We start from the raw sequence: 27,879 nt of genomic DNA, 5'->3' as shown, positions 1-27,879 counted from the left end.
AATGTCTCTTCAAGTCCTCTGCCCATTTTTTAATTGGGTTGTTTGTTTTTTTGGAGTTGAGTTGAGTAAGTTTTTTATAAAATTTGTGATATTAACCCCTTATCAGATATATCATTGGCAAATATCTTTTCCCATTCAGTAGGATCCCTTTTTGTTTTATTAATGGTTTCCTTTGCTGTGAAAAAACTTTTTAGTTTGATGTAATCCCACATGTTTATTTTTTCTCTTACTTCCCTTGCACGAGGGGATATATCAGTAAAAATCTTACTCCAGGTAATGTCTGTGAAGTTTCTTCCTATATTTTCTTCTAGGAATTTTATGGTTTCAGATCTCACATTTAAGTCTTTAAGCCATTTTGAATTTATTTTTGTATATGGTGTAAGGAGATGGTCCAGCTTCATTTTTTTGCATGTGTCTGTCCAGGTTTCCCAGCACCATTTATTGAATAGACTGTCTTTACCCCATCGTACATTCTTGCTTCCATTGTCGTAGATTAAATGGCCATATAGGCATGGATTTATTTCTGGACTCTCTATTCTGTTCCATTGATCTTTGTGTCTGTTTTTATGCCTGTACCATGCTGTTTTGATTATTGTAATCTTGTAGTATAATTTGACGTCAGGTATTTTTATACCTCCCACTTTGTTCTTATTTCTCAAGATTGCTGAGGCTATCCAGGTTCTTTTATGGTCCCATATAAATTTTAGGATTATGTGTTCTATTTCTGTGAAAAACGTCATTGGTAGTTTGATAGGCATTGCATTGAATATGTATATTGCCTTAGGCAGTATGGACATTTTAACTATATTAATTCTTCCTATCCATGAACATGATATGTGTTTCCATCTATTTATATCTTCTTTCATTTCTTTCTTTGGTGTCTTATAATTTTCTGAGTACAGATCTTTTACTTCTTTGGTTAAGTTTATTCCCAGGTATTTTATAGTCTTTGGAGCAATTGTAAATGGGATTTTTTTTTTTTATTTCTCCTGATGTTTTATTATTGGTATATACAAATGCAACTGACTTCTGAATATTAATTTTGTATCCTGCTACTTTAGTAAATTCATCTATCACCTCTAATAGTTTCTTGGTGGAGTCTTTAGGGTTCTCTATATACAGTATCATGTCATCTGCATATAATGACAATTTTACCTCCTCCTTACTGATTTGGATGCCTTTCATTTCTTTTTCTTGTCTGATTGCTGTGGCTAGAACTTCCAGCACTATGTTGAATAGAAGTGGAGAAAGTGAGCAACCTTACCTTGTTGCTGATCTTAAGGGGAGTGGTTTTAGCTTTTCCCCATTGAGTATTATGTTAGCTATGGGTTTGTCATATATGGCCTTTATTATGTTGAGATATGATCCCTCTATTCCCACTTTCTTAAGGGTTGTTATCATAAATGGCTGTTGGATTTTATCAAATGCTTTTTCTGCATCTATTGATATGACCATGTGATTTTTATTTTTCATTTTGTTAATGTGGTGTATCACATTAATTGATTTGCGAATGTTGAACCACCCTTGCATACCAGGGATGAATCCCACTTGATCATGGTGTATGATCTTTTTAATGTATTGCTGAATTCTGTTCACTAATATTTTGTTGAGGATTTTTGCATCTATGTTCATTAGAGATATCGGCCTGTAGTTTTCTTTTTTTGTGGTGTCTTTGTCTGATTTGGGGATCAGGGTGATAGTGGCTTCGTAAAAAGTGCTTGGGAGACTTCTCTCCTTCCGGATTTTTTGGAAGAGCTTGAGGAGAATAGGTGATAATTCTGTTTTGAACATTTTGTAGAATTCACCTGTAAAGCCATCTGGTCCAGGGCTTTTGTTTGTTGGGAGATTGTTGATTACTGATTCAATTTCTCTGGTGGTAATCAGTCTATTCAGGTTTTCTGTTTCTTCTTGAGTTAGCCTTGGAAGGGTGTACGCCTCTAGAAAATTGTCCATTTCTTCCAAATTGTCAAATTTGTTGGAATATAGTTCCTCATAGTAATTTCTTAAAATTTTTTGTATTTCTGCGGTGTCTGTTGTCACTTCTCCTCTTTCATTTCTGATTTTATTAATTTGGGTCCTCTCTCTCTTTTTCTTAATGAGCGTGGCTAAAGGTTTGTCGATTTTGTTTATCTTCTCTAAGAACCAACTCTTGGATTCATTGATCTTCTGTGTTGTTTTTCTGGTTTCGATTTCATTTATTTCTACTCTGATTTTTATTATCTCCTTCCTTGTACTCCCTTTGGGCTTATTTTGCTGTTCTTTTTCCAGATCCCTTAAGTGTGAAGATAAACTGTTGATTAGTGATTTTTCTTGTTTCTTTAGGTAGGCCTACAATGCTATGAATTTCCCTCTTAGGACTGCTTTTGCGGCATCCCATAGATTTTGGGTAATCGTGTTTTCATTTTCGTTTGTCTCAAGATATCTTTTGATTTCTTCCTTGATTTCATGGTTGACCCATTCATTATTTAGTAAAATGTTATTCAGCCTCCATGTGTTTGTGTGTCTTCCAGTTTTTTTCCTGTAGTTGATTTCTAATTTCATAGCACTGTGGTCAGAGAAGACAATTGGTATGATTTCAATTTTCTTAAATTTATCAAGACTTGTTTTGTGGCCTAACATATGGTCTTTCTTGGAAAATGTTCCATGTGCACTTAAGAAGAATGTGTATTCTGCAGCTTTGGGGTGAAATGTTCTGAAAATATCTATTAAATCCAAGTGGTCTAATGTGTCATTTAAGGCCGCTGTTTCCATATTGATTTTCTGTCTGGAAAACCTGTCCCTTGTTGTCAGAGGTGTGTTGAAGTCCCCCACTATGATAGTGTTACTGTTGATCTCTGTCTTTATGTCAGTCAGTATCTGTTTTATATATTTAGGTGCTCCTATGTTGGGTGCATAGATGTTTACTAGGGTTATGTCCTCTTGTCGGATCGATCCCTTTATTATTATATAGTGCCCATCTTTGTCTTTTAATATGTTCTTCATTTTAAAGTCTATTTTGTCAGATATAAGTATTGCAACTCCAGCTTTTTTTTCATTTCCATTGGCATGAAATATCTTACTCCAACCCTTCACTTTCAGCCTGTGTGTGTCTTTTGATCTGAGGTGAGTCTCTTGTATACAGCATATACAAGGGTCTTGCTTTCTTATCCACTCAGCTACCCTATGTCTCTTGATTGGAGCATTTAATCCGTTTACATTCAAAGTGATTATTGATAGGTACCTAGTTATTGCCATTTTTAAATTTGTAGTTAGGTTGTTTTCATCTTTCTTCTATTTACTGAAGTCCTTTTAGTATTTCTTGCAATGCTGGCTTGGTGGTAATAAATTCCTTTACCTTGTTCTTTTCTGAGACGCTCTTTATCTCTCCATCAACTTTAAATGATAGCCTTGCTGGGTAAAGCAATCTAGGTTGTAGGCCTTTGTTTTCCATCACTTTGAGTATCTCCTGCCACTCCCTCCTGGCCTTCAATATTTCTGTAGAAAAGTCATTTGATAGTCTTATGGGAGTTCCCTTGTATGTAACCCTCTGTCTTTCTCTTGCTGCTTTTAGGATTCTCTCTTTGTCTTTAAGCTTTGCCATTTTAACTATAATGTGTCTTGGTGTGGACCTGTTTGGGTTTATCCTGGTTGGAACTCTCTGCACTTCCTGGGCTTGTATGTTGGTTTCCTTCATCAGGTTGGGGAAGTTTTCGGACATTACTACTCCAAATATGTTCTCAATCCCTTGCTCCCTCTCTTCACCTTCTGGTATTCCTATGATGAGCATGTTGTTGCGCTTGATGTTATCCCAGAGGTCTCTTAAGCCATCCTCATTGTTTGTTATTCTTTTTTCTTTCTGTTGTTCTGTTTGGGTGATCTCTGCTAACTTGTCTTCGAAGTCACCAATTCGATCCTCTGCTTCATCTAACCTGCTGTTAATTCCTTCAAGTGAGTTCTTTATTTCGGTAATTGTGTTCTTTATTTCTAACTGGTTGTTCATTATGATTTCTCTATCCTTCTTTATGTCATCTCTAATCTCCTTAAACATTCTTATCATCAGTGTTCTGAACTCTGTCTCTGATAGGTTGGTTACCTGTTTCATTTGGTTCCATTTCTGGAGATTTCTTCTGTTCTTTTATTTGGGACATGTTTCTTTGTTTCCCCATTCTGGCTGACTCTCTGTGTTTGCTTCGATATATTAGGTAGATCCCCTAGAGTTCTTAGTTCTTGCTGGGTTATCTTATGTAGTATGTGTCCTTTATATTTGACTTGCACTACTTCGTTCTTCTCTTCTGTGTGTGTTCCAAAGGTGACTCTTGTGTTGTGTATATTGTCCTGTTAAAGAAGATCTTTAATTGCTTTTCACTTGTGAGTAGGTGGGGTTAACTCCTAGGCTGACTAGTTGTGAGTCTTGACTCTGCCCACCTCAGGGTGTTCTGCTGCATGAGGGTTGACCACTTAAATGTGGTTTGGCCTCTATGGGGTCTTGTGCCTGTAGAGAATTCCCTGTGGGTGTGTCACTTGTAGGTCAAACTCGGTAGTACTCTTGTTTGGTCTGGAGTTGGCCTTTGGGTATGTTGAATCTTGTGCCTCTTAAGCTGGGCCTATTTAGAAAAACGTCCGGGAGAAACTGTGGCAAGCCCCCTCCTCAGGAGTAAGGGCCATGGATAGGAACCTTTTTCTTACCCCTGATGTGGCCCCAACTTGTCCTGAAGCTGTAGAGCTGTAAGGGCACATTCTTGGTCCTCAGGAAACTAAATGCTCGTCTTCACCGTGGACCAGATGTCGACATCTCAATACCCTTTCTTTATCACTCACATCCGAGCTCACTCTACATTACCTGTTTCTATGACTCAAGGTAATGCTATTGCAGACTCATTAGTAGGAAGTGCCCATGTTACTGAGGCAACACATTTCCATTCTTTGACCCATACCAATGCTGCTGGTCTTTGCTCTCGTTTTCCTATCACTAATAAACAAGCTCGACAGATTGTTCAAACATGTCCGACTTGTCAGATTCTTAATGCTCCACAAGAATGCCCTGAAGGAGTAAATCCTAGAGGTCTTGTAGCTAATGCCCTTTGGCAGATGGATGTAACTCATATTCCCTCTTTTGGACGTTTGTCCTTTGTACATGTCGCCATCGATACAGCTTCTGGCTTCCTTATAGCTACGGCTCAAAGTGGCAAGACTGCTGCCCATACTATACGCCACTTGTGTGTCTGTTTTTCAATTATGGGGCTTCCCCTAGCAATCAAAACAGACAATGGCCCTGCATATACCAGTGCCAAGTTTACAAAATTCTGTACTGAATGGCACATTACTCACACCTCTGGTATTCCTTACAACCCACAGGGTCAAGCTATTGTTGAACATGCTGTTGAACATTGAAAAAGCAATTACAAAAACAAAAAGGGGGAGAAAAAAGAGACCAAGTCTCACCTTGGATGCACTGCAGCTGAGAGACATTTTAATAGTCTCCAGAGTCCAAAACCTTTAGAAAATGTGCCTATCTGGTGGAAGAACATTCAAACTAATCAATGGCATCTAGGAACTTTATTGACATGGGGACAAGGCTTTGCTTATATTTCTCCAGGTCCTGAAGAAAAACCTTTGTGGATACCTGGTTGGTGTGTTAAACCATACCATGAGCAGCAGCCAGAGAGAGAGAAACCGCACTTGGCTGAAACCCTTCACGGGGTACACGGAGATGGTGGAACCTCCAACAATCGAGATGTCCAACCTCTCCCTCCAACCTGCTCACCTGATCACTTGTCCAGAGCCCTCAACCCCCATTCGAACCGTGGTTCGATGGATGACAGCACAGATGACCAGTGCCCAACCTCCCACTTGAGGACAACTGAAAAAGTTGGCTCAAGTATCTGAAAACAGGTTGATCGAAAAGGGAGTTCCCAAAACTGATGTCAATATGTTTTTGTCCATGTTGGCGGTTGTCTCTGTCCTAAGTTGCCTCGCACTTGGCGTTGCAGCCGAGAATTTTACTTATTGGGCTTATTTACCCAATCCTCCATTATTGACACCTGTAACTTGGAATGACGATCCTCCTCTTATTTATATTAATGATAGTTCTTGGTTTCCTGGACCAGAGGATCAAAGAGGTCTGGAATTTCCTGAGGAAGAAAGCCAAAATTTTACTCTTTCTGGCCATACAGCTGTAGGCTATTTATATACACCCGTTAGCATTGGTCCCATCCCTCCGTGTCTTCCTCTCTCTGATCAAGCTTGGGTAATTCCCAAAGGAGAAGGAAATGACACTTACAAGGAATTGTTTATGATCTCTGGTAAAGGATTTCAGACACAGGAGTTAAACACTCATAGTTTTCCTCCTCCCCTTCATCCATGTCCTCAAAATAATTGGATTGATACACATTCCCGCTTTCATTGGGAAGAATGTAGGGGAAGCCTAGATCAAGTGTTATTTAATAATTCCCATGGCACTGTAATCAATTGGGGCCCTTATGGGATTGCAATCTGTGCATGTTCTCGTTTAAAATGCTCTGACCCTCAGTCACTAAGAGAACAGTTGCTCGGTCAAAGCTTTCCAAAAATAATTAAATCACCATTTAATATTTCTATCTTTTGGAAGGATAAGGTTCTTGCGCCACCTCAATTAAGAATGATCAAACCCATCCGGGGCCCATTACAAAAAACTTCATGGAAAGTGGCTTTACGCCTAGGAAAAAATAAGATCTGGAAAGGAAATTATACTAAAGATGATAACAAAAAATATACCTTTAGATTTGAAAAAACACAAATGTTTGATTTAAAGTTTGTCTTAAAGCTCCTTTTGTGTTTTTATTAGGAAAGTTTACAATTAATCCAACCTTAAAAGTAGTTGAATGCCCTCAATGTCGTTTATTTCATGCCTTAATTCCTCGATTTATAATCCCTCCCAAAACCAAATTATGATCTTAAAAAGAAGACAGGGTTTATGGATACCAGTCCAAGGTCCTAGGGTGTGGGAAGGCTCCCCAACTGTTCATGTTGGTTTACAATTTCTTCATAAGATTTTACATAGAACTAAAAGATTTATTGGAATTTTGATTGCAGCAATTATGGGAATTATAGCAATCGCCACAGTGGCTGCAGTCTCGGGAGTAGCACTACATCAGACTGTACAAACAACCCAATTCATACAAGAATGGCATTAAAATGCTAGTAAGACTTGGAATCAACAAATTAGAATTGATCAAGAAATTAGTGTTAGAGTAGCTGATTTGGAGACAACTGTAGTCGCTCTTGGAGATCAATTAGAAAGTCTTCGTACCATGATTACTTTAAAACATGATTGGAATATTTCTACTTACTATGTGACTCCTTTCTCTTACAACCAAACTAGGACCCCGTGTTTGGAGCTACGAGCTCACCTCCAGGGACATGCTCCCAACCTTACTGTAGATATTCTACAGCTACAACAAGAAATAGATCAAATGTCTCATGCCACGCTCTCACTCCTCCCAGGAGAGGAGACGCTTTCCCCGGCTACGGAAGAACTATCTCATTTGAATCCACTCACTTGGGTGAAAACCCTAGGTAGAGGATTTACCTGTGCAATTGCGCTTCTGTTAATTATTCTTATTCTATTTTGTTTAGTCCTCAGGTGTGGACAACAAGCCCTCCGACATGTGGTAAATGAGTAAACTGCCAAGTCTGTGTTTCTGCTACTACAAAAACAAAAAGGGAGAGCTGTGGCCTTACAGCTGCCAAGCCGTTTGTTCCCCCGCGCTCTTCCCAGGATTTCACAAGGGAGTGCCTCAGCAAACTGAGGCCTGATGGAGAGATAGCGGAAAAGCTCCTTTGAAGGGAAGTCTCAGCAAACTGAGACCGGATGGAATTATATCGGTCCCTCCCCTTCAATGGATTCCTTGGAGATGTGCATGTGTGTGAAGGCAAAGTCCAGGCTGGAACACAATGGGAGCGTTCGGAAAGACAGCCAGCAGGCTGCTAACACACAGATCTTGAGATTAACAATCATTACCTCTTTAGAAGCTTACCAATGAAAACGACACGTTGGCCCGATTCGGGGTTCAGTCCCTGGGACTGTTCCCCTTGGCCCGCGCTTCAATTCTATTCCTGGCTCCTGTCTTTTCTCAACCGTGCGCCGCCCTTCTCCCTCCCCACAGCCCACGTCCTGCTGGACGCGACACTCCAGCTTTCTGTCATGGACCTTAATCATCAAAAAATCCACAGATAATATGGCCCAATATACTGACAACACTTGCTGATTGATCAGGAAAAACAGAACCAGAGGCTTTCTTAAGACACATGCATTCCAGAGGATAAGAGATATACTCCACAAATATGCAGGGGCCTGCCACCTAAGTGAAGTTTCCAGAAGTCAACCATACAACCTGAGATGCCTACCATGAAATAGGTGTCATCTGGCTCTCATAATAAAGTTGAGTGTGCAAGGGCCACTCCATTACCAAGTGGAAGTGGTGTCGGTGAGATCAGGCCTCAGCAGGCTCTGAAGTCATAAGGAAGTTCAGGAGCAGACTACTCAGACTTGCAAGGTCTCTTGCCCTGCCCCAGTTCTGCCTCTCCTTCAGCCTGTACCGGCAACTGTAAATAAAACACATGGGCCTGGTGACACATAGTTCTGGGGGTGTGCTGGCATGAACCAGAAGCAGACTGTTAGAGCTTACAGTCCCACTCAAGGGTCACCTTAAAAGACAATGAAGAAGGGAACTGCTCCAGAAGGCAGAACTGCCCACTGCCCATCTGGTGTCCCCTCTGCCAAGACAGAGAGATGGCCACAGGTAGAGATCAGTGCTGATCTAGTGTGTGGGACGCTAAACTTTAGCCAGACAACTAGTGCCTCAGGAAAAGACTACAGAATTAGTAACAAGAAGATTGGAAAGGAACACATGCGTGCACCTCTCAGAATGAGCAGAAGGTGAGGTTATTTGTGTCCCGTGAGAATGCTAATCCATCAGACAAGATGATCCATCCCATGGGTATCAATCAGCCTCTTTTCCCAGACACTGTGGTGCTTGCTAAATAGACTCATAGACTGAATGGAATGAGGGTGCTTATGGAGAGCAGGCGTGAGTTCAGCTGCATGGCCTTCCCCTGTCCAAGGCACACCCAGCTGCCTGTGTTGCTGAGTGCCTGTCCTGACCACGGCAGTGCTCCTCATGGAACCCCCAATTTGGCATTGTTCCCTGGGAAGACTGGCCAGCCACCAGTAGGCAGGCTGATTACATTGTACCCCTTCATCGTGGATGACACAGTGATTTGACGCGTATTCTGGAAGTGATTTGTGCTCCTTAGGCCCTTAGGCCCTTCCAGCCCCACCATCTATTAACTTACAGAATTATTTTCTAGTCACCATCATGTTACCCCCACACAATGCTTCTGACCAAGGGACTTATTTCCCTGAAGAAAAAAATACAGCAAGGGGCTAATGCCCTTGAAGTTCATTGGTCTTATACTATGAAAAACTTACACTTCCTTCACAATTAATAAGTACTTTCATGGGGTACACACTGAGTCTTTGTAAATACCCTGTTCTTCAGCAATAGGGGATGGGCCATAGAAGTTAAATAAATTGTCACTTTAATTGCAAAGAACAAACAGATAATGCCTTAAAATGATAACAAATAATGGTACACATATATTATTCTGTTTTAGGAGTTAACCAAAAGAATCCAAACTGAAACTATTCAAAAGCATTGCTTAAAAATCTTGGACAATTGTTGAATGTAGGGGATGGATATTTGGGGATTATTATATTATTTTCTGTAGTTCATGTGTATTTGAAAGGTATTTCAAATAAATAAATTTTAAAGCATTTATGCTCTTTCTCTTCCATTCCTTAGCCTTCTGAATAGCCATACCCATATCTGGAATTGGTTCCAAATTCCTCAATGATGAAGGGAATGATTTAGTCCAAAACCCATTAGGTGGGGCTGAGCAAGATGGTGTACCATGAGGGTGGGGTTGAGGTTGGGAGTCCCAGGGGACAGAGCAGGGAGCTGGAGCCCAAGAGGAGTGAGAGGATGTCCCCACAAGGAGCAGATAAGGTGGCTGTAGGAGCTAAGTGGGGGAGGAGTATATCTACATTGGGTAGGATAGTTGCTGCAACCCAACTGTCAGAGCCAAGCATACTGAGAATGACACCCTGGTGGGGGTTCTGGAATGGGGTGTCAGAGCCAGACTAGGACAAGAAGAGCATCCATGTGGAGAGGTGGGGATTGGTGGACCAACACAGGGAGTCAGAGCCCAAATGCAATGAAGATGGTATCCACATGGGAGAAGGGGACCACCCAGGTAGAGTGCCAGAGCCAAGCAGAGTGAGGTGCTGGTGGGAAGGAGTGCTGCTACAGGAGAATGGCTCAGGCTGGGGGATCAACCAAGTGAAGCAAATATATTAAGGACAATGGGAGCCAGTTTTCTCACTGATGGAGAAGGCAGTTACAAATACAGGAAGGCAGAACACTAGAATGAACCCTGTGGTTTAACATGGAAGTGAACTCATGGTTTTCAATACATATAGATAAATATTGATCTAATTGTGAGACACACATACACACACACACACACACACACACACACATCTCCTTGCTCTGTCCACTGAGAGGGACCAGGAGCAGTTACACCCCAATAGAAATGAGCATTCTTAGCACCCATATTTGGCTTCTAAATGCCATTCTCCATTAAAAGAATCCAAGGGTCAGAGAAAATACAAGATGAGCCCAAAAGATCTTTGGGGGCTAAAAAGTAATGAAGTGCTCTAAGAACGATGGGACATGTTAAAAAGACCCAGACTCCAGCTTGAAGGGGCACTCACTGGCCAAATCTGGGACGATTTGAGCATTAAAATAAATAATGATAATAATAGATAATAACCCATTGAATAAAACAGAAACCTATGAGTCTATTCCAATATAAATGAATGAATAAATAAAGTGAAAGTTTGAAGAATGAGGTATTTGCATGGCTTCAATGTACCTCGCCACAAAATACATATAAGTACAAAGAGAAAAGGAGTTTCTTTACTGTAGAGAAGTCTAGAAGACGTGACTTTAATCAAATGATCAACGAGACCACAAAGATGAACACTACGAACTGAAATCATGTACCCATGATAGGATGCAAGAGAATAATAAATACAGCATTGCCAAGGGGGCATAAAAATCAATCTAACCCTGAGGATATATCAGACTAACAAAGTGAGTGACATGCTACAAAATAACTCTGTGACCTTGAAACATGTCAAAGTCATGAAAGCCAAGGAAAGTCAGGAGAGCTGTTCTAGAATGAAGGAGACATGAGAGTTAAGTCTAAGTATCTTGGGACAAATGTTGACACTTGAATGGAGCCTGGAAATGAGAGAGTAGTTATGTGACAATGCTTGTCACCTGGATTACATGGTTGTGTTGTGGGTAAGTGGAGAATGTCCTTTTTTGTAAGAAATATAGAATAAAACTAGTCTTGGAGAAATGGGCACATTGTTGGTAGCTAACTCTCAAACAGTTCAGAAAAATAAATGTTCTTTATGCTCACTTGTAGTTTTTCTGTAAGTTTAAGATTGTTTAAATTAATTTTTTAAATATATCAAAAATTTTCTCACCTTCATGGAACAAAACAGAAATAAAAATTAAGTGTAATAACCTCTAGAAATAGAATTGAGAGACGGGGCAAAGTTGGCATCAGTTACCTGCACCATAAGAGTATAGGCCACATGTTTGTTTCTTTCTCTCTACTCTAGAAGAATTAATGATTTCAATTTTATAAAGAAAAGAATAAATAAATGAAATGAAATGACATCCTGCAGCAGGGAGTCATGAAGCTCGGTAACAATCATTCCAGCCTCCGTTTCATCATCTGTAAAATGAAGCCAAGACTGGTTCAAGTTCCTTACAAGCTGGTGAGGATGCAAAGGACTTGTGGATAAGGATCCAATTTCAGCCTTTTTCAAAGCCCTGTGGAAGGGAAATGTGATGGAAGGGCCCCAGGACTTTGGGTCAGGCAGCAGGTGAGAGTCTGGTCTTCCAGGAGGCCCCCTAAGTGGCAGACAGGGCTACTGAAGAGGGCACGCCTCTTATGGGAGGTGGCTCCCCAGGCCCTGAGGGATTGATGTTCTTTCTTTGTCTTTGCTCCCTGCTGAGGCCATAAAGATGCTAGGCTATAAAATAGCCTTCTCTAGCCACAGGGAGAGCAAAAGATAAGGGGTGTCAGCTGGCGGCCTACACCCTTCTGTCCCTCCCACCCCAGACAGCCGGCCCTGCCCTGATTTCCAGTTCCTGCCTCCCTCCAGAGCAAAGCTGGACATCCCAGCGCCATTTCCCTACCCCTCCTTACTCATGCCTCTCTCCTTCTCTACTCCATTCCAACGAAGGACATGCCCACCAGCCAGAGAGAAAGGAGGAAGAGGGCATGGTTGCCACCTGCCACTAAAGCTCTATCCCCACAGTCCAATCCAGGATCTTGAATGTGACCAGCTCAGAATAGCATTTTTCCTCCTTAATAGAGAGTAAGAGAAAGACAAGGACCGAGGGACGTCATTCCCCTGGAAGTCTACAGTCCCCGTCTCCTGTTAGCCCAGTACACTTACCAGCCCACAACCAGCCAGCTGCCCCTCTGTGCAGGACAGGGAAGGAATATCAAAGCAATCCAGCCTGCACTCTTGTATCCACTCCCCCAGGACCTGTTCCTGCCTTCTGGGACCTTCTGGAGTTCATTCAAACAGTCTGTAGTCATTCAACAAATACTTTAAAGCATCTACCTGTGCTGGAAACAAAGCTCAGCTCCACAAGACAGGTTTAAAATGGTTTTGATCCAGAGACTCCCAAATGACTGCAGATGGGATGTTAAGTAAAATATTCACCAGATTACCATACGCCTTGGATGAGGAATTCACCCGATTCTATTCCCCATCCCAGATTGTGTCTAGCTGTGCTGTCTTGCCAAATTTACCTGCCACGATAACGTAAGCTATTGCTGAGTAACAAGCAAGCACAAATCTCAGTGATATACAAATATAACTGCATATCAGCTGGGATTAGCTGACGTAGGCTGGGCTCAGTAGGCAGCTCTGCTTTGAGCTCTGGGTCCATCTGGATTTGGCTCCTCGCTGAGGTTTGGCTCCTCTTCCTATGTTCATTCTGGGGCCCAGGCTGAAGGGGAAGTTCAAAAGAAGCTTCACTCATGGAGGTGGCCGAGCGCAAGAGGACAGCCCAGTTACGCAAGCTCATTTCCACCCCGACTTGAGTCACATCTGCCAAAGCAAGCGTATGGTAGAGCACAAAGGCACGGGGCAAGGAAATGCACCCCACCACCCTGAGGCCAATACAAGTCCCAGAGCCACACCCAGCATTACTAGAACCAGGAATATACTCTGCTGATGGAGTGGTGGGGCGGGGAGAGTAAAATATGTTTGAACAATAATCTAGTCTACCACAGACAGTAACACAATTCCAGAAATGCTAAAGGAACCATATTTGCTTCTATCCATGAAATTTCCTCCATTCTCCATCATCAAGTCCAATCCCCTTTTTCCCATGATCATTTTAAATCTTCCCTTGTAAAAAAAATCCCATTCCATTTCCTCATGGAAAAAGTAAGGTCAAAACTTCCCTTTCCCTGGAGTAGTTTCATTCCAATGTCTGGGCCAATTGTTATTTTCTTAGTGTCTCTATTCAATTGTGATTTTTTTTCCACAAACGTTTGCTGAGTCTTGTGTGAAGGCTCATCTTAGATTTCAAAGGTCTCTCAAAGCCAGCGGTGAGCATTACTTTTGTTACCTGGAGGCAATGAGGGCTGGAAAGGCAGGGAGCACGGCTGAGCTGGTTGTGCCAATAGTTAGTCTCGTACCCATGAATTCATAAATTGCAGCTGAATAAAAGTCAAATTAAACAAAAACTGAATTTTGAGAATAAGCCAGGCTGAGGAATGAACCTGGTATGTGTGATTCCTGTTTGATTCAGGGGAGGTCCAGACCTTCATCATCCAACTCTTTTGATCATGTTTTCCTCAGCCTTCTGTGGTTCAGATCTTTTCTGCTTGAGGAATTTGGCCAGTAATAAAAAGCCAGTTGTAGCTATATACAGTGTCAGAGGAGTAGTAGATTAGGGGGGTTATCACTTTGTGAAGGGTGTAAATGTCTAACTATTGCTGCTTGTGCACCTGAAACTAATAAAAAAAGAAGAAAGAAAAAAGAAAGAGAGACAGACAGAGAGAGAGAGAGAGAGAGAGAGAGAGAGAGAGAGAGAGAGAGAGAAAGGAAGGAAGGAAGGAAGGAAGGAAGGAAGGAAGGAAGGAAGGAAGGAAGGAAGGAAGGAAGGAAAAAGATTGGGGAATTTTTATAGATTAAAGGAGACAAAGATATATCACGACACAATATGTGATCAATCTTACTGGGAAAAAATGCTCTAAAAAAGACATTATAAATTGACAAAATTGAAATACAGGCAGCAAATTGGTTTAAGTTCTATATCAATAATCAATTTACTGAAGCCAGTAATATTGTCAGTGTAAAAGAGAATATTTCTTTCTTTCCTTAGAAATACACACTAAAATATTTTAGAGATGAGAGATCATGATGTATGTAATTTTTTATCAAGTACATGTTCAGTTAAAAAAAATATGCATGGCATTACATCTAGAGAGACAACAGATGGGGGGGAAATCTTTAAAATAGGTGAATCCATGACCACAGTCAGCCTGTCTGGCTCACCAAGCCTTTATTCCTGATGAAATAAGGATCTGTAGGCAAGTTAGAGGCTTCGTCTCACAGGGCCCTGTGTGTGTACCCTCCCTACACACACATACACACACACACACACACACACACACACTCACACACACAGGAGCAGAGTGTGGTGGAAGGAGGGCTCTCATGTCAGATGTTCCATTTCACTGCTCTGAGCCTTGGCTTCTTCATCTGTAAAATGGGGCCATGATGTCTGCTTCCCAGGGGTGTTGTGCAAGCTGATAAGCTAATGTGCATGAAAGCTTGGGCAAGTGAGAAGGGCTGTTCAGGGCGGGCAATTCCTGATTTATAGCAGGAGAAGTTGCCTAGGTAAGGTTGGGGAAGAGTCTCCGGTCAGTTGGGAGCAGGTGAGGCTGTGGTGAGCAAGCAGAAACGCTGCCCTGAGCACAAGAAGGCCAACCCTGGGACACTCAGGACATTGTACAAAGGCCCAGGCCACTGTTACCACCAGGCATGCAGGGAATGAATTGAGTGTGGAGCGTGCCTGGGTCTGGTTGTGAGTCAGAACACAGAAGGAAGCCTGTGTGATCTCCCTCTCACCACCACCCCACACCCCACACCACCGTGAACGCCTCTCTTTGCCCCAGCCTCCCTTGCTCATGGGCTCCCTTTCCACCATTCTCTACTCTATCACCAAAGGTGTGTTAACAACCAAACTTCACCAAGTCCATGCCTCTCTTGTAATGTGACTTTGCCTCTCACCTCATCAAGTGGTAGAATCAATTCCCTCTCTGGGAATCTGACTCACTTGTAACTTATAAAAGGTGATGTGGTGTCAGCTCCAAGTCTAAGCCTTAAGATGCCCTGTGGCTTGCACATCTTGGGATCCTGTTGCCATGTAAAGAAACTTAGGCTAGAGTACTAAATGATAAGAGGTCATGTGGAATGGGAGATTCCAGCCTCAACCTCAGACATGTGAGTGAAGCTATTTTAGAGCCTCCAATCTCAGGCAAACCACCAGATGGCTGCAGCCATGTGAGAGAGCCCAAGAGAGGTCAGCAAACACCCACCCAACCAACCCATAGAATTCAAAAGTAATAAACCATTGTCTGCCGATAAATTAAATAACTTAGGTGAAATTAACAAATCCCTAGAAATACACAAAAACTGAAAATGACTCAAGAAGGAATAGAAAATCTGAAGATTCTTATAGCAAGAGATTGAATTAGTAATAAACATTTTTTAACTAAAAAATAAATTTATAAACTACCCACAAAGAAAATCCAAACCTGGATGATTTAAATAGTGAATTTTGCCAAACACTTCACAAAGAATAGAAGAGGATAGAATACTTTCTAACTCATTCTGAGGCCAGTATTACCCTGATACTGAAACTAGACAAAGACATCACAGGAAAATAAAACTACAAACCAATATATTTTATGAATATAAATACAGTTATACCAACAAATACTAAAAAATCAAATTCAGCAATATATGAAAAGGATTATATACCATGGTCAAGTGGGATTTATCCCAGGAATGCAAGGTTAGTTTAACATCCCAAAATTAATCAATGTAACTCACTACATTAATAGAATAAAAGACAAAAGCCACATGATTATCTCAATATATACAGAAATATAACATGACAAAATCCAAAATTCATTCATGATAAAGACACTCTACAAACTAGGAATAGAAGGAAACTTAATAAAAGGCATCTATTAAAAAAAAAAACCCACAGCTGATGTTGTATTTAACGGTGATTTAAAAAAAAAAAAAAGACAAGGTTGTGCACTCTGACCACTTTTATTCAACATTATACTGAAGGTCCCCATCAGGGTAATTAGATAAGGGGTAGGCAGAAGGCAACCAGACTGGAAAGAACGATGTAAAACTATCTCTATTTGCAGATGACATAAACTTGTACATAGAAAATCCTGAGGAAGCCACACACACACACAAAAAAAAAAAAACAGAACAAATGAATGAGCTCAGCAAGATTTCGGTATACAGGATCAGTATTCAAAAAATAAACTCCACTGTACACTAACAATGAATGATCCGAAAATTAAATTAGGAAAAAATTCAATTTACAATAATATCAAAAAGAATAAACTATTTATGAATAAAGATAACAAAATAAATGCAAAACTTATACTCTGAGAAATACAAAACATTGTTGAAACAAATTATAAAAGATCTAAATAAATGAAATATGTATCATTGTTCTTGTATCAGAAAACTTAATATTGTTAAGATGATAAAACTCCCAAATTGATCTATAGATGCAAAGCAATCTCTATCAGTCCCAAAGGACTTCTTTACATAAATTGACAAGCTGATTTCCAAATTTATAGGGAAAGTCAAGGGAGCCAGAATAGCCCAAACAGCAAATCGAGAATAGCAAATATTGGGAAAGAAGAACAAACTTGCCCAATTTCAAAACTTACTACAAAGCTAATCAAAAGAATGTGGATAGACATATAAATAAATGGAATAAAATTGAGAGTCCAGAAATAAATTCATACATCTATAGTCAATTGAGTGTCAATAAGGGTGCCAAAACCATTCAATGGCAAAAGAATAATCTCTTCAACAAATGGTGCTGGCACAACTGTATATCCATCTGCAAAAGAGTGAATTTGGACCCATACTTCACACCACATATAAAATTAACTAAAAATGTTTCAACAACCTAAATATTAGAGCTAAAGCCATAAAACTCTTAGAAGAAAACATAGGAATAAATCTTCATGACCTTAAATTTAGCAATAGATTGTTAGGCACTACACTAAATGCATGAGCAACAAAAGAAAAAGTAGATATATTGGACTTCATAAAAATAAAAAACTTTTGTGCATCAAAGAACATTATGAAGAAAGTGAAAAGACAACCTACATATGGCAAAAATATTTACATATCACATATCTGATAAGGGTTTAACATCCAAAAATATTTTGAAAACTCTTAAAACTCAACAACAAAAAGACAACCCAATTAAAAAAGGACTTGATTACACATTTCTCAAAAAAAAATATTCAAATGCCAACAGGCACAAGAAAAGTTGCCCAACATCCTTAGTCATCAGGGAAATGCAAATTAAAACCACAATGAGGCACCACTTCACTAGGACAGACATAATCAAAAAATAGAAAATAACAAATGTTGACAAGGATATGGAAAAAATAGAACCTTCATACATTACTAGTAGAATGTGAAATGGTTCTCCTGCTGTAGAAAGCAGTTTAGTGGTTTCTCAAAAAGTTACCTATAGACTTATATAATCCCATAATTCCACTCCTCAGTTCATACCCAAAAGAAGTGTTCAAGACTGTTCAAGTACATGTATATGCACATCCATAGAAGCACTGTGCACAACAGCCAAAATATGGAAACAGCCCAGATGTCCATAAAGATGAAGGGATAAACAAATTGTGGTATCAGTGGAACCATATTCAGCCATAAAAAGGAATAAAGTATTGTTGTGACTTTGTTAAATTAACATTTGTTAAGTAAAGGCCTCGAGGTAACAGAGAGTGAGCTACAGTTCAACAAGAGACTACAAGGGAAATTTAAAGAGAGATTTATTCCTCACAGGTCCTGGAGGAAGACACAGCATATCTCCAGGGGCCACGTGGGGGGGACAAGGCAGGGCGCAGGCACAGCACATGAGGCACATGCCTTTATTGGGGTCTGTCACTGAAGTGCTTTGGGGTTCCCAGTCTAAGTATGGATTGGCCAATTCAAACCAAAAAGAGCAGGGTTTTGGTAGGCTCCACAGGGGTCTTACCTAAGTGGTGCCCAAGGGAAAGACCCTGGGAGACGGGAGATACTGTTGCTCACAAGGGCAGCTGGGGAAGTCATATCAGAGCTCCCATTTGCTTGTGGCTCTGGCTGTTATCTAGAGCCTGTGCTCATGGAAGGGGCTAGTTTCAATTCTAGACCCCTGCAAGCCACTTGGCCACACAAAATGGATGCCGAGGCAGCAGTATCAGGGAGTAGTTTAGCTACATTCTCACCATACATGCTGTATGCAGATGTGCCTCTAGATCTTGATACCAATGTATGGGAAACACAGAGGACAGAGGGACATGTTGAAGAACATCATGAGAATGCAATCAGCAAAATGTAGATTGTGAGAAACGCTACAGGTCAAATGAGCTGGGTCTTCAATACAAAAATTACAAGAATTAAAAAACAAAGATGTAGTGGGACTCTGTATTAACAAGCTGTCATGCAGGGGACTCTGCTCGCTGGACCAGTTGTCACGCGGGGCGGCCTGCGGGGTCTCTGGTCCCACTCCCCACACAAGAACGCAGGATATGGCTAGGCCAGAAAGGAACACCCACGGAGCCATAGGTAGGGGAGTCATACCACTATGGTCTCACTGCAGGCTGGGTTTACACGACGTGCGACCTGCTGTCTGCTTTGCTGCCAACTGACCGACTCTCTTCCACTCTCCTTCAGTCTCCTCCTCTCTCCTCCTCTCTCCTCAACTTCCCTCTGTAGCCACGGCAGTTATACTAGTGGCCAATGGCTCAATGGTTACAGCTGACGGCCAACCAGCCACAGCTGATGGCCATCTACTCCCTGAGCCAGCACCTTTCCACGTGAGGCCCAGAGCCTGGAAACTGCTCTCTGGGGCTCTGTCCCCACACAAGCATTTAAAAAATATATTTATTTTTATAAAGTGAGACAATTGTAGTGTGTATGGATGCACTCTGGAGTAATAAACTATAGAGCAAAGCAAGAAAGCGATTATCGTAAATCATGATAGTGGTTACTTTGAGGGGAGAAAGAGGAGGACATGACTGAGATGGGGCACAGGCAGGTGCTTTGGGCAAAGCTCTATTTCTTGGTCTGAATGGTGGTTACACAGTGTTCCTCCTATAAAAATTGATTAAGCCCTACATTCTTTTATATGGCTTCCTGTGGTTTTGTTTTATTTGCAAACAATGCCCTAGCCCAGTGATTCTGATTCACGGGGTGTGGGGCAGGGCCCAGGTATGTTTTTTTCAATCAAAACATAGTTAACATAAAATATTATATTAGTTTCAGTTGTAAACATAGTGACTTGACATTTATATGCCTTTCTATGTGTTCACCACGATAAGCCTAGTAACCATCTGTCACCGTACAAATTTGTTATGATATTATTGACTATATTCCCTGTGCTGTACATTACATCCCCATGACATACTTATTTTATAAGCGGAAGTTTGTAACTCATTCTTTTTCACTTTTTCCACCCATCTCCCCACCCCTCCTTCTGGTAACCGTCAGTTTCTGCTTTTGTTTTGTTTTGTTTATTCATTTGTTTTGTTTTTTTAGATTCCAGATATAAGTGAAATTATACACTGTTTGTCTTTCTCTGTCTGACACATTTCACTTAGCATAATACCCTCTAGGTCCATCCATGTTATCTAAAGTGATAAGATTTCATTCTTTTTTATTTTCCATTGTACATATATATATGTATATCACATCTTTATCCTAGAAAAAAAACCTAGGCAGTAAATATCATGATGTTAAAACATCAGCCTTAGCAGTATTTTTTTTAGATAGGTCTCCCCGGGCAATGGCAACAAAAGTAAAAACAACCCGGACTACATGAAAATGAAAAGCTTTTCACAGCAAAGGAAACTATCAACAAAAACACATACTACTGAATGGGAAAAGATATTTGCAACTGACATATTCAATAATAAGTTAATATCCAAAATATGTAAAAAATTCATGCAATTCAACATCAAAAAAAAAAAAAAAAACCGGTATGCTTTTAGAATTCCCCAGGTAATTGTAATGTGCAGGCAGAGCTGAGTATAATAAACAAGAGCACCCCTAGATCAATCTTTTACTTATTTATTTCCAATTACAGTTGACATTCAATATCATTTTATATTAGTTTCAGGTGTACAGTACAGTGGTTAGACATTTATGTAATTTGCAAAGTGATTCCAATTAGTTTAGCACCCATCTGGCACTATACATAGTTATTACAATATTATTGACTATATTCCCTGCGCTGTACTTTACATCCCTGTGACTATTTTGTAACTACAAATTTGTATATCTTAATCCCTTCACCTTTTTCACCTGGCCCCCAAACTCCCTCCCCATCTGGCAATCACTAATTTGTTCTCTGTATCTATGAGTCTGTTTCTGATTTGTTTGTTCATTCACTCTGTTCTTTAGCATCCACATGTAAGTGAGATCATATGATAATTGTCTTTCTCTATTTGACTTATTTCTCTTAGCATAATACCCTCTAGGTCCATCCATGTTGTCACAAATGGAAAGATTTTGTTCTTTTTTATGGCCAAGTAATATTTCATTTTGTATATGTACTGATTCTTCTTCATCCAATCATCTATTGATGGGCACTTGGGTTGCTTCCATATCTTGGCTCTGGTAAATAATGCTGCAATGAACATAAGAGTGCATATATCTTTTTGAATTAGTGTTTGGGATTTCTTTGGATAAATATGCAGAAGTAGAATTGGTGAGTCATAGAGTAGTTCTATTTTTAATTTTTTGAAGAACCTGCAAACTCTTTTCCATAGTGGCTGCAACAATTTGCAATCCCACCAACAGAGAACAAGCATTCCCTTTTCTTCACACCTTCTCCAGCACTTGTTGTTTGTGGATTTATTAATGATAGCCATTCTGACAGGTGTGAGGTGATATCTCATTTTGCTTTTAATTTGCATTTCTGTGATAATTAGTGACATTGAACATCTTTTCATATGTCTATTGACCATCTGTATGTCCTCTTTGGAGAAATGTCTATTCAGTCCTACGCCCATTTTTTAATTGGATTGTGTGGGGTTTATTTGTTTGTTTTCTTGTTGTTTTGTTTTGTTTTGTTGGTGTTCATTTGTATAAATTTTGGATATTAACCCCTTATTGGATGCATCATTGGCGAATATCTTCTTCCATTCAGTTAGCTGTCTTCTCATTTTGTTGATAGTTTCCTTTGCTGTGCAAAAGCTTTTTAGTTTAATGTAGTCTCGTTTGTTTATTTTTTCTTTTGTTTCCTTTGCCCAAGAAGATATGTCAGGGGGTAAAAAATGTTACTAAGGGCAATGTCAGAGTTTTTACTGCCTATGTTTTCTTCCAGGAGTTTTATGGTTTCAGGTCTTACATTTAAGTCTTTAATCCACTTTGAGTTTATTCTTGTATATGGTGTAAGAAGATGGCCTAGTTTTATTTATTTGCATGTCTGTCCAGTTTTCCCAGCACCGTTTATTGAATAGACTGTTTTTACCCCATTGTATATTCTTGCCTCTTTTGTCATAGATTAATTGACCATATTGGCATGGATTTATTTCTGAGCTCTCTATTCTGTTTCATTGATTTATGACTGTTTTTATGCCAGTTCCATGCCGTTTTGATTACTATAGCCTTGTAGTATACTTTTATATCAGGTAGCATGATACCTCCAACTTTGTTCTTCTTTCTCAAGATTACTATAGCCATTCAATGTCGTTTCTGGCCCCATATAAATTTTAGAATTATTTGTTTTAGTTCTGTAAAAAATGCCATTGGTATTTTCATAAGGAGTGCACTGAATCTATAGATTTCTTTGAGTAGTACGGCCATTTTAACAATGTTAAGTCTTCCTGTCCATGAGCACAGTATATGCTTCCATTTATTTATACCTTCTTCAATGTCTTATAATTTTCCAAGTACAGGTCTTTTACTTCCTCGGTTAAATTTATTCCTAGGTATTTCATATTTTTTGATGCAATCATAAATGGAATTGTTTTCTTAATTTCTCTTTTTGATAGTTTGTTATTGGTGTATAAAAACGCAACCAATTTCTGAGTATTGATTTTGTATCCTACTGCTTTACTGAATTTTTTAATCAGTTCTAATAGCTTTTTTGGTGAAATCTTTAGGGTTCTCTGTATATAGTATCATGTCATCTGCAAATAGTGACAGTTTTATTTCTTCCTTTCCAATATGGATGAGTTTTATTTCTTTTTGTTGTCTGATTACTATGGCTAGGACTTCTAATACTATTTTGAATAAAAGTGGTGAAAGTGGACATACTTGTCTTCATCCTGATTGTAATGAAAATGCTTTTAGCTTTTCCCTGTTGAGTATGATGTTAGCTGTGAGTTTGTCATATATGGTCTTTATTATGTTAAGGTATGTTCCCTCTGTTCCCACTTTTCTGAGAGTTTTTATCATAAATAGATGCTGGAGTTTGTCAGACACTTTTTATGCATTTATTGATATGATCATATGATTTTTATACTTCATTATGTTTATGTGGTGTATCATGTTAATTGATTTGTGAATATTGAACCACCCTTCCATCCCAGGAATTAATCTCACTTGATCATGGTGTATGATCTTTCTAATGTATTGCTGAATTTGGTTAGCTAATATTTTGTTGAGGATATTTATATTTATGTTCATCAAAATATCGGCGTATGATATTCTTTTTTTGTATTTTTGTCTAGTTTTAGAATCAGGATAATGGTAACCTCATAAAATGAGCTTGGGAGCCTTCCTCCTCTTCAATTTTTTGGGATAGTTTGAGAAAGATATGTGTTAATTCTTCTTTGAATGTTTGGTAAAATTCATCTGTGAAACCACCCAGTCCAGGACTTTTGTTTGTTGGGAGTTTTTTTTTAATTACTGGTTTAAATTAGTTAGTAGTAATCAGTTTCTGCCTTTCTTATCAGTCGCAATATGTCTTCTTCTTTATATCCTTAGTTATAGGACTTCGTTCTGGTGGTCTTTATATGGTTCTCCAGGTTAATTGTTCTATAATTTAGTTGTAATTTTAATGTGGTCCTGGGAGAAGGCTAGCAATGTTTATCTACTCTGCCAACTTTACCAGAATCCTATCCTGATCAATCTTAAATAATATTCAGGAGAAAAAAAACAAGAGCCAGAGCCCAAAAACATTTAAGTCAATCAAAGACCCACATATCCACAAAACAACTCTGAAGATTTTTTTCAAAGATTCATACATAGGAAGGACTTATAACAAATATACTAGAGTGGATCCTTATGAGGAGAGAAGGGAATGAGGGGGTAGATCAGGAAATGTGGAGAAAATAATAATAAAATAAAATTTAAGAAGAGAGCAAACTTATCTCAACTGGTGATGATGAGTGCCATGAGTTGAGGATTCTGATTAAAAGGTATTTCTAATTCCATTTTACAGATTAAAAAATAAGATTCGGAGAGAGTGAATGACTTGCTCAAAGTCACACAGCTACAATGTGACATAACCCAGCCTCAGGCCTCTTCTGATTCCTAATCTCGTGCTCTCCACTCTTTCCGATCTTTATATTCAACATCCAATAATACCATAGCAAACCACAGGGCTGGTCATACTTGTGAGCTGGCTGGCATTGGAGCTCAGGCATCATCCATCCATGATGTCTTCTCCAGGGCTCAGGCCAACAACACATAATGAGAGCTTCCATTTTGTGAGTGTCTGCACTTTATACTGTGTTTCTCACTTAACCCTCACATCACCCTGGGAGTCAATGTTATTATCCCCATTTTACAGATGAGGAAACAGACTCACTTAACAGAAATGATATGCCCAGGTGCAGTCAGTAAGTGGTACCCAGGGAGGTATGGCACTTCAGCCACCTCCTGGACCAAAGACACCAATAGTGTACAACTCCCTGCCACCTGGGCCCCTGCAACCAGCAAGACCACCTTCTCTATTCCAGCGTCACTACTGTTGCCTCACATGGCAGGAAAGTCCTTTGGAAAGAGCCAGCATCTCCACATTTGACCATGAGGGGGAAGAGGAACAGGATACTTGGAGGGACCTTCTGGGTGATCCAAAGAGGAAAGATGTGGAGCATGTTCACCTCATGGCTACAAGCGTTTATCAACCTGCCCTTTGGATATTCCCTTGTCCTTCCCTCCTTCTCACCGTCAGCAATGCTGCTGGATACTCCCATCTGGGTCCTGTGCCTGATACTCAGACTCAGAAGGGAGTAGAGAGCCCCAAAGGCTGAGACACAGTAATGAACCATTAACTCTAGGACGTTCTAACTGTCCCAGGAGAGGTGCAGGAGGCACCGTGGGAACCAGGAGCCACCACCATCACTCAGTCCCAGAGATAAGAGATGGCTTCCCAGAGGAAGGCACATTTGTGCTGAGCAGAATTTCCAAAAACTGTTTGAAAATTACATCTGAAGACCAGTTAACATAGATCTGTCAAATGAAACTTCATTATTTTCAAACCTGAAAACAAAAGGGATTTATCCTGCTGTGCAGCTCTGTCAGGCAGACAGATCAAGAGCTTCCTTCTCTCCTAAAAGCAACCCAAGAACTATACCACATCCTGCTACCACATCCTCAGAGTAGCAGCGAGTGACTCGCCACTGGCCGAGGGGTCTTCCTGTCTCTTCTTCCACTGAATCCACTCGCTGCCTTTTCCTCCTCCCAACTGCCCCAGATCTGCCTGAGCACACAAACACTTCCTTTCTCTGATGCTTCTAACTTCTAATCTTCAGTAGCAGCTTCTCTGTAAGCAAAAGTACACTAATTCAGATGAAGCAGGGGAAGTCGGGTCTGAATTTCAGAATGTGTATATAGAAATACAGTGAAAAGCAGCACCTCACTCAGAAACCGCAGCCTGGGAGGTTCCCTAAGGGGACTGCTGCAATCAATAGATGATGATGGGTTTTAACCACATCCTACCTATCATTTTCTACCGACTTTCTATGATTTCTCCAGCTTGGCTGTGAGCCCCTTTGGGTGGGTCTTGGCCATTTTCCAGGTGCTCAGGCACAAAATAAACATTTGCTGAATTAGTAATTCACAAAGAGGTCAATTCTTGACTTTATAAATGAATATTTTGGAAACACAGCTATCATCAACTTCCATACATTCTACTTTCGAACAACGTGCCCTTTAGTGTATCTTGTATGTGGTCTTGAGATGCCTGATTCGGACTTTTACTCACAGCTGTGAGGAGAAGCGTTGAGTTTGGCATGGGCCAGACAAAAAATACCATCTATACAGCGGTATTGGCCATTATTCAAATATTCCATTTTCTTTTCCCCTGGTTTTATTAAAATAGAGGAAACCAATAAATGGACATGCTTAGGACTCAAGAACAGTTCAACTGAAATGAAAGTATAGATATTCGGGTGTGCCCAAAGCAGAGATCCTCACCTCCACTGTGTGCCCGCAGGTCCTAAGCCACTTGGCTGTGTTCACATGTGAAGGAAAAGAATAAAATGAAAGCGTATATATGATATGCTAGCAAGATAGCCTTGAGTGCTGCATCCAGACGTGGAGGAGGAAGCAGGGATTGTACCATCTCTCATCTCCTCCTTACCTCTCCGAAAAAGGACCCCTCCACACATACCTTAACAGGTCGATCTGTACTCAGTCGCCATACAGTCCACTTACCGCCGGCTCCACAGAGGTGGACAGGGTAACCCTGCTCGGTGCTTGAAGATGCCTTGCTCCTGGGAGCACATCACCTGGGCCTGCCGTGCAATGTTGTATGCATTCTTCAGTTACTCAGTAAACATTCCTCAGTCACTCGGTAAACTGTTTCTGGATAGCAAAGGTCATTGGCAGCCCAACCTGTGCCCGGACAAGGACGAGGGATGGTGGCCACAAGATGGTGTCCACAAACCGAGGCTCAGAGCCTTGGATCTGCTCCTTAGCAGCTCAGGGATCACAGGCAATTTGCTTCAATTCTCCAAATTTAGTTTTTCCCACCTTATAAAATGGGTACAAAGATAATAGTCTCTCCAGATGTTATAAGGATTAGATGAAATAACAAATGTGGAAGTACTTTGGAACCCATAAAGTGCTGTATCAATATTGGTTGAGCGTGCTGTTATTGAGGTTATAGTCTATTAATATCCCTAATCACATATTTATAGAAAATGAGTTTGTGCCTCTGTGGGCCTGGCCACCCTCCAGTCAAGGAAAGATCTCATGGGAAAGCTAGTCCCTGCACCTCCCTCCTTTGCAGGGCTGAGCCCAGCCTGAGTGAGCTTCTCTCAGAGGGCACCCTAGCTCTCACACACACACCAGGCACACTGACCTCAGAACAGCCCTCCACGAGGGCAGCAGGCTTGTCCAGCCCTCCAGAGAGGGCCATGGGCTTTGTCCAAGGCCATTTCCCAGACTCCACTGCAGTGATTCAGATGTCCCTGCACCCTGGCTGTGTACTGGGCCATGTGCACTGGCTCCACCCAGCACTGACTTGCTCATCTGTCAGTTATTCAATCGTTTATCGACACGTATTTATTGAGCACCTTCCAGGCACCAGGTACCAGAGTCAAAATTCAGCGTGTAAAATTCAGTCAGACATGGAGCCAGAGTCAGCTCTTGAACATGCATGACCATGTCATGATTGCTACAAAAGAGGAGAAAGTGACCCAGGGGAGGGGACTAACCTGGTCTGGGGGTTTCTTTCTCAATTTCCCTATGTTTATCTGGCTCAGCATCCTATGCATGCTTTTATTCTGAGCCCATGTCTTTTTTTCTCAAGATTTGAAAACAGAAGAAACTTTTAATCATTTAGATAATGTAGAGGACAAAATTGATTTGATCTAAAAATTTAACAGTGTAATTTTCAGAAGCTGGATTACTATATCTAAAATGCAAATGGTAAATACTAAAATGACATAAAATAATTTGAAATTGAAATGAGCTTATGAGGTACGTATTTTTCTCTCTTTTTTGTTATTATTTTATATTAATTCCAGGTGTACCGAATAGTGGTTAGACAATTACATAATTTCAGAAGTGACCCCCTGACTAGTCGAGTCCCCACCTGGCACTGTACACAGTTATTACCATATCATTGACTATATTCCCTGTGCTGCACGTTACAGTACACCCGACTTTGCTGCTGTGTGCTGTGGGATTGCAGAGGACAGAGCCACTAACTGCCCAGGGGAATCAAGGAAGACTGAGACGAGAAGGCAGGTTGGCATAAAGGCCTCTACTCTGGGCCATCGCCAAAGTAACTGTGACCTGTGAAATGAGCCTGTTAGAAGCACATCAAGGGAGACGTGAAAACCAGGAGTGCTTGTCAGTCCCTGGATAGGAAAGAAGCATGAGCTCTTTAACAGCTTAGAGTCAGAGGGGGTGGGGGTGGGGGGTGGGGGGGGGTACAGGCCCCTTTAGCTGGGTCACCTGCTCAAAGGCAAGAAGACAAGAAAAAAACCTAGTTTATGAAAGCTGGCTGACAGACTGGCGCC

General features: G+C 40.5%; 1 protein-coding gene across 1 annotated transcript in view; it reads right to left on the bottom strand.

The window, feature by feature from the left end:
• NPY4R2 (neuropeptide Y receptor Y4-2) overlaps window positions 1–26,119 on the bottom strand; it is a 43,994-nt gene extending 17,875 nt beyond the window's left edge. The window contains exon 1 of the mRNA XM_033129839.1: window positions 26,066–26,119. The gene's annotated coding sequence lies outside the window, so the exon portion shown is untranslated. The remainder of the gene's footprint in view (window positions 1–26,065) is intronic.
• Window positions 26,120–27,879: the final 1,760 nt, after the last annotated feature.

This window comes from Rhinolophus ferrumequinum, chromosome 16, assembly GCF_004115265.2.
Source record: "Rhinolophus ferrumequinum isolate MPI-CBG mRhiFer1 chromosome 16, mRhiFer1_v1.p, whole genome shotgun sequence".
In the NCBI taxonomy this organism is placed as follows: domain Eukaryota; kingdom Metazoa; phylum Chordata; class Mammalia; order Chiroptera; family Rhinolophidae; genus Rhinolophus; species Rhinolophus ferrumequinum.
Note: the sequence above shows the minus strand (reverse complement) of the source record. Positions and strands in the feature narration are given on the sequence as shown.